The sequence below is a fragment of the Oncorhynchus gorbuscha genome, linkage group LG12 (assembly GCF_021184085.1).
Source record: "Oncorhynchus gorbuscha isolate QuinsamMale2020 ecotype Even-year linkage group LG12, OgorEven_v1.0, whole genome shotgun sequence".
Classification (NCBI taxonomy): domain Eukaryota; kingdom Metazoa; phylum Chordata; class Actinopteri; order Salmoniformes; family Salmonidae; genus Oncorhynchus; species Oncorhynchus gorbuscha.
Window position 1 is genome coordinate 3935817 of NC_060184.1, and position 8545 is coordinate 3944361.

Consider the following 8545-nt stretch of genomic DNA (forward strand, 5'->3'; position numbering starts at 1 on the left):
CCATTTGTATTAAAGGCAAAGCAAATTCTTCAAGTGCTCTGCAAGCTGAAGTGTGGATGGGACGAAGTCATCCCTGAAGAACACTCTATTTCATGGCAGAGATGGCTCTCAGAGCTGGACCAGCTCTCCAGATTCCAGATAGACAGGTGTATGATGCCTGAGAACTTTGGTCAAGTCAAGACGGCACAGCTGCATCACTTCGGTGATGCAAGTGAACAAGGTTATGGCACGGCAAGTTACCTTAGGTTCACAAACGGTATGGAAAAGGTTCACATTGCATTCATACTGGGGAAATCAAGGGTGACTCCACTCAAGCAGATGACAATCCCCAGACTGGAACTTGCTGCAGCAACACTGGCAGTGCGAGTGGACAGGATGTTAAGGTTGGAGGTCCAGATTGAACTTGAGGAGTCAACTTTTTGGACGGACAGCCAGTCTGTGCTAAAATACATCCGCAATGATACCAAGAGATTCCATACCTTTGTGGCTAATAGGGTTGCTATGATCCGTGACCTATCGAAAGCAAAACAGTGGAGATATTTGAACTCAAAACACAACCCAGCCGATGATGCCTCAAGAGGATTACATGTTGAAATGTTCCTGAACTCAAAGAGATGGCGTAAAGCACCAGAATTCCTGGAGAAAACAGAAACTCAATGGCCGAAAGTCCCCGAGGAGATTGGCTCCATCCCTCCGGATGATCCAGAGGTGAGAAAAGACGTAATCATAAACCATACAAGTGTGGAAGAAAAGAGTCCAACCAGCAAACTGATTGAGTACTATTCAACATGGAACAGCTTGAAGAAAGCAGTTGCCTGGATGCTGAAACTGAAGAAACGTCTCCTACAGTTAAGCCAGAAAAGGAAAATTCTCACTCAAACCGATCCAAGACCAGATCAGAGTCTGACAAACTCACTGAAGGAACAAATTGACAAGTTCAAACTGACGTTTGGAAAAGAAAGCCTGTCTGTGGACGACCTAGATGAAGCAGAAAAGGTCATCATTCGATTTGAACAACGGCATCACTTTAAACAAGAAATTGCACTAGTTGTGAAAGGAAAACAATGTGCCAAGAGAAGTGGCTCAATCTGTAAGCTTGATCCAATTGTAGACAATGGGATTCTGAGAGTAGGAGGAAGGTTAAGCAAAGCTGCTATGCCTACGGAACTAAAGAATCCTATGATCCTGCCCAAAGACTCTTACATCTCTAGACTGATCTTACTCCACATCCATGAGCAGGTTGGCCACTCTGGGAGAGGTCACATGCTTTCTAGACTTCGCCAGCGATATTGGATACCCTGTGCCAACTCTTTAGCAAGGAAGATCCTTAAGAGCTGTGTCTTTTGCAGGCGGATGCAAGCTAGAGCTGGAGAACAGAAGATGGCCGACCTTCCACAAGATCGGGTGTCACCTGATTTGCCGCCTTTCACCCATGTGGGCATAGATTACTTCGGCCCCATAGAGGTGAAGCGAGGCCGCGTTCATGTGAAGCGTTATGGTGTGATCTTTACTTGCCTCGTGAGTCGAGCTGTCCATCTAGAAGTTGCTAGTTATCTGGATACTGATTCCTGCATCAATGCCCTGCGCAGGTTCATCTGTCGAAGGGGCCCAGTAACAAGTATCAGAACAGACAATGGCACCAACTTTGTTGGAACACACAGAGAGCTAGGAGAAGCTATGAAAGAGCTGGATCACAACAAGATTCAAAAAGAATTACTGAAGGAAGGAGTGACATGGTCATTCAACCCTCCCTCTGGAGCCCACCATGGGGGGTATGGGAGAGGTTGATCCGACTGGTGAAAAAGATCCTCTATTCAGTCCTTAAAGAGCAAGTACTGGATGATGAGTCTTTGCAGACAGCCTTGTGTGAAGTTGAGGCGATTATGAACGACAGACCAATCACTACTGTAACAAATGACCCTAATGATCTAGAACCCTGACTCCGAACCATCTGCTTCATCTGAAAGCTAAGCCAGTCCTGCCACCAGGACTATTCCAGAGAAGCGACCTATACTCACGAAGGAGATGGAAGCAAGTACAATATATCACTGAGCTCTTCTGGAAGAGATGGATCAGGGAGTATCTTCCACTTATGCAGGAGCGGAACAAGTGGAACAAAACTAAGAGAAACTTCAGTCCTGGTGACCTCGTGGTCATCGTCGATGACACCGCCCCAAGGAACTCTTGGCTAATGGGGCGTGTGGTGGAGGCTTTGCCAGGGGCCAAAGGTCTTGTCCGGAGCGTCATGGTTAAGACTAAGACCAATATCTTACAGAGACCTATCAATAAACTCTGTCTGCTCCTTGAGGCGACGGAGTGACACACACACACACACAGTGCTCCATCTTAGAATCACGTGCACCTCTGATTCGTTGATGTCGTACTCTTACATTCTTTGATGTCATACATTTTTGGATGTCAAACTCTTGACATTTTTCGAAGTTGAACACCTTTACACTTCAACTCAGACTGAGATCTATGGACTATTTTCCTATATGGTACCTTGTATATTTGTATATAGCTATAAACTGTAATAGTGCTCTGGTATAGAATGTTTTGTGTATTGGCTCTATGTTTGAATATTAAGTAATTGTTGTGCATTCAGTGCAGTCAACAATTAGGGGCTGGTATGTTAGAGCCGATTTGGACATATTTGTATAAAAGACCGAACATATGGAGCTCCATGTATATTTGTGTAAATATATTAAATATGAATGTAAATGATGAAATATTAGGTACGTACCTTTATGATTTATATTTACCCGATCGAGATATATTAATTTGTTGTTAGTGTAACTCGGACATTTGGCCCCCCCTCTTGCCTGTTCATTGTATTGTGTTAATTTTGTTAGGATAAAGGCAGGAAGTTGGGCCTTCGGGAGAGGGAGTCCTTGCTAGACGCGGGAGCGGTATAGTTTTTTGACCATACAGACATACAGGTCATAATATGTATTTTCCATATCAAGTATTTTGTGCTTTAAGTTGATTGGAGACTCATTTATTTGTTAGATATAAGAAGAATAAACATTTTTGTTGCACCATATCCCTGGATGTCATGGAATGTTTGGCCGTTTGGAACCTTGAGTGTGGACTGTATGCGTACCAAACAACCCCGCTTCAGGCTTGGGCAGTGGCTATGGTAAAGACGAAAGGAAGCCACTACAATCAACAATCAGACATGATGCATCTATAGACAGTCAGACATGATGAATCTATAGACAGTCAGACATGATGCATCTATAGACAATCAGACATGATGCATCTATAGACAGTCAGACATGATGAATCTATAGACAGTCAGACATGATGAATCTATAGACAGTCAGACATGATGCATCTATAGACAGTCAGACATGATGCATCTATAGACAGTCAGACATGATGAATCTACTGTATAGACAGTCAGACATGATGCATCAACAGACTGTCAGACATTATGCATCTATAGACAGTCAGACATGATGCATCTATAGACAGTCAGACATGATGCATCTATAGACAGTCAGACATGATGAATCTACTGTATAGACAGTCAGACATGATGCATCAATAGACAGTCAGACATGATGAATCTACTGTATAGACAGTCAGACATGATGCATCTATAGACAGTCAGACATGATGAATCAATAGACAGTCAGACATGATGAATCTACTGTATAGACAGTCAGACATGATGCATCTATAGACAGTCAGACATGATGAATCTATAGACAGTCAGACATGATGAATCTACTGTATAGACAGTCAGACATGATGCATCAACAGACTGTCAGACATTATGCATCTATAGACAGTCAGACATGATGAATCTACTGTATAGACAGTCAGACATGATGCATCAATAGACAGTCAGACATTATGCATCTATAGACAGTCAGACATGATGAATCTACTGTATAGACAGTCAGACATGATGCATCTATAGACAGTCAGACATGATGCATCTATAGACAGTCAGACATGATGCATCTATAGACAGTCAGACATGATGAATCTACTGTATAGACAGTCAGACATGATGCATCTATAGACAGTCAGACATGATGCATCTATAGACAGTCAGACATGATGCATCTATAGACAGTCAGACATGATGCATCTATAGACAGTCAGACATGATGCATCTATAGACAGTCAGACATGATGAATCTACTGTATAGACAGTCAGACATGATGCATCTATAGACAGTCAGACATGATGCATCTATAGACAGTCAGACATGATGAATCTATAGACAGTCAGACATGATGCATCTATAGACAGTCAGACATGATGCATCTATAGACAGTCAGACATTATGCATCTATAGACAGTCAGACATGATGAATCTATAGACAGTCAGACATGATGCATCTATAGACAGTCAGACATTATGCATCTATAGACAGTCAGACATGATGAATCTATAGACAGTAAGACATGATGAATCTATAGACAGTCAGACATGATGCATCTATAGACAGTCAGACATGATGCATCTATAGACAGTCAGACATGATGAATCTATAGACAGTCAGACATGATGAATCTATAGACAGTCAGACATGATGAATCTATAGACAGTCAGACATGATGCATCTATAGACAGTCAGACATGATGCATCTATAGACAGTCAGACATGATGCATCTATAGACAGTCAGACATGATGCATCTATAGACAGTCAGACATTATGCATCTATAGACAGTCAGACATGATGCATCTATAGACAGTCAGACATGATGCATCTATAGACAGTCAGACATGATGCATCTATAGACAGTCAGACATGATGAATCTATAGACAGTCAGACATGATGCATCTATAGACAGTCAGACATGATGCATCTATAGACAGTCAGACATGATGAATCTATAGACAGTCAGACATGATGAATCTATAGACAGTCAGACATGATGCATCTATAGACAGTCAGACATGATGCATCTATAGACAGTCAGACATGATGAATCTATAGACAGTCAGACATGATGCATCTATAGACAGTCAGACATGATGCATCTATAGACAGTCAGACATTATGCATCTATCTATAGACAGTCAGACATAGACAGTCAGACATTATGCATCTATAGACAGTCAGACATGATGAATCTATAGACAGTCAGACATGATGCATCTATAGACAGTCAGACATTATGCATCTATAGACAGTCAGACATGATGAATCTATAGACAGTCAGACATGATGAATCTATAGACAGTCAGACATGATGCATCTATAGACAGTCAGACATGATGCATCTATAGACAGTCAGACATGATGCATCTATAGACAGTCAGACATGATGAATCTATAGACAGTAAGACATGATGAATCTATAGACAGTCAGACATGATGCATCTATAGACAGTCAGACATGATGCATCTATAGACAGTCAGACATGATGCATCTATAGACAGTCAGACATGATGCATCTATAGACAGTCAGACATTATGCATCTATAGACAGTCAGACATGATGCATCTATAGACAGTCAGACATTATGCATCTATAGACAGTCAGACATTATGCATCTATAGACAGTCAGACATGATGAATCTATAGACAGTCAGACATGATGCATCTATAGACAGTCAGACATTATGCATCTATAGACAGTCAGACATGATGAATCTATAGACAGTCAGACATGATGAATCTATAGACAGTCAGACATGATGCATCTATAGACAGTCAGACATGATGCATCTATAGACAGTCAGACATGATGAATCTATAGACAGTCAGACATTATGCATCTATAGACAGTCAGACATGATGCATCTATAGACAGTCAGACATTATGCATCTATAGACAGTCAGACATTATGCATCTATAGACAGTCAGACATGATGAATCTATAGACAGTCAGACATGATGCATCTATAGACAGTCAGACATTATGCATCTATAGACAGTCAGACATGATGAATCTATAGACAGTCAGACATGATGAATCTATAGACAGTCAGACATGATGCATCTATAGACAGTCAGACATGATGCATCTATAGACAGTCAGACATGATGCATCTATAGACAGTCATTTCAGCCCCTTTCAGCTTCCCTCCCAGCCCCCCTCCACAGGGATGAACCTTTCAGCTTCCCTCCCAGCCCCCTCCACAGGGATGAACCTTTCAGCTTCCCTCCCAGCCCCCCTCCACAGGGATGAACCTTTCAGCTTCCCTCCCAGCCCCCCTCCACAGGGATGAACCTTTCAGCTTCCCTCCCAGCCCCCCTCCACAGGGATGAACCTTTCAGCTTCCCTCCCAGCCCCCCTCCATAGGGATGAACCTTTCAGCTTCCCTCCCAGCCCCCCTCCACAGGGATGAACCTTTCAGCTTCCCTCCCAGCCCCCCTCCACAGGGATGAACCTGTCAGCTTCCCTCCCAGCCCTCCCCTCCACAGGGATGAACCTGTCAGCTTCCCTCCCAGCCCTCCCCCCTCCACAGGGATGAACCTGTCAGCTTCCCTCCCAGCCCCCCTCCACAGGGATGAACCTGTCAGCTTCCCTCCCAGCCCCCCCCTCCACAGGGATGAACCTGTCAGCTTCCCTCCCAGCACTCCACAGGGATGAACCTGTCAGCTTCCCTCCCAGCCCCCCTCCACAGGGATGAACCTGTCAGCTTCCCTCCCAGCCCTCCCCTCCACAGGGATGAACCTGTCAGCTTCCCTCCCAGCCCCCCTCCACAGGGATGAACCTGTCAGCTTCCCTCCCAGCCCTCCCCCTCCACAGGGATGAACCTCACTTTCAACAACTCTTTAGACCCATTGGCAGACAGATGTGATTTAATAATAATAATATGTGGAGTTTAATAAAGCCTGACTTCAGAAATGACTAAAACATTAAAATGAGTGGTGTTTAAATTGTATTTATTTATTGATCAATATATATTTTCTGAAATAATTACATTTGATTTCATTGATCTTAGTCTACACCTTGTGGCTCTTCTCTCATTTCAGCTTATGCCATAAATATCCTGCCAAATTAACATGAACTTGTAAGCCTGTATATGTCCTGCTCTCTAGCCATGTGTTCCAAGCCTTGTCAACCGTGGACTATAATTAGTTCCTCATATCAATATATTGGGGGGTTATCTAGAAACTCCCATCACATATCACACACACACACGCACACACACAGTCACACACACACACATAGACAGTCAGACACACACACACACACACACACACACACACACACACACACACACACACACACACACACACACACACACACACACACACACACACACACACACACACATCACACACACACACACACACACACACACACACACACACACACACACACACACACACACACACAAGCAGATATAGATGTAGGGTGGGGGGCAGACAGAGAGCTCAAGGGGTTAATAAATACACACACCCTGTACGCCCAATGCAGCATTACATCATGCAGCCCTCTTCTTCCATATTTGGGGCTTTAAACAAAACACTAGGTGGCAACCACGTTTTGCAGAAGGAGAGACAGAGGGAGAGAGAGAGAGAGAGAGAGAGACAGAGAGACAGAGACAGAGAGAGAGAGAGAGAGAGAGAGAGACAGAGAGAGAGAGACAGAGACAGAGAGAGAGAGAGTCAGAGAGAGAGAGAGAGAGAGAGAGAGAGAGAGAGAGAGAGAGAGAGAGAGAGAGATCTAGAGAGAGAGAGAGAGAGAGGGACAGAGAACGAGACAGAGGGTGGGGGGATGAATTAGGTAGTCGTGGACGGTCGGCTCGTGGCATTCAGCCCTGCAGCTGGGGGAAGGAAGGAGAGGGAGAGCTGCTGCAGAATAACCGAAAACACTGGATGGTGAGGCTACGAAAGGCTCTAGTAGATAGATAGATTAATAGGTACGGGTATTGAATACACCAGAGTAGTAGTAGTAGCACACTAGCTGTAACAGGCTACCTCTTCTCCTCTTCAACGGTACCACATTACAGACCGAGAGAGAAGATGGGTTATGTGTGTTACGCTGATGCATCTTGGACACAATCCGGGAACAGACCTGGAGACGCTGACCGCTCTGCCTCACAGCTTTTTTTAGATGGCTCACACATCTGGCACTCGGAAAACAGGTGTCAGGGAAGTGTGTCACGAACCCCGGAAGCCGGAGGTGTGAGACAGTTCAGCGGAGAGCAAGATGGCAGCGAAATCCGATGGTCGGGGGTCATCCGGGGATTCGCCCAGCTGCACAACCTGGACGAGGTGGTGGGGACAGGGCGACCCGAGGGAAGGCAGCTCCTTTCACATCTGCCACTGCTGCAACACCTCGTCCTGTTACTGGGGCTGCCGGAGCGCCTGTCTGCATTACCTCCACGACAAGAGGAGAGGCGGGGAGGACAAGAGGACGTGCGGACGGGGCGGCCGCCACGGGAAGAGCGCCTCTGGCTGGACTGTCTGTGGATCATCCTGGCCCTGTTCGTGTTCTTCTGGGACGTGGGGACGGACCTGGCGCTGGCCATCGACTACTACCACAAGCATGACTACCTCTGGTCCGGACTCACCCTCTTCTTGGTGCTGGTGCCCTCGGTGCTGGTCCAGATCCTG

General features: G+C 44.9%; 1 pseudogene; it reads left to right on the forward strand.

Moving 5' to 3' along the window:
- The first annotated feature begins 8138 nt into the window (after positions 1-8138).
- LOC123991540 overlaps positions 8139-8545 on the forward strand; it is a 162873-nt pseudogene continuing 162466 nt past the window's right edge.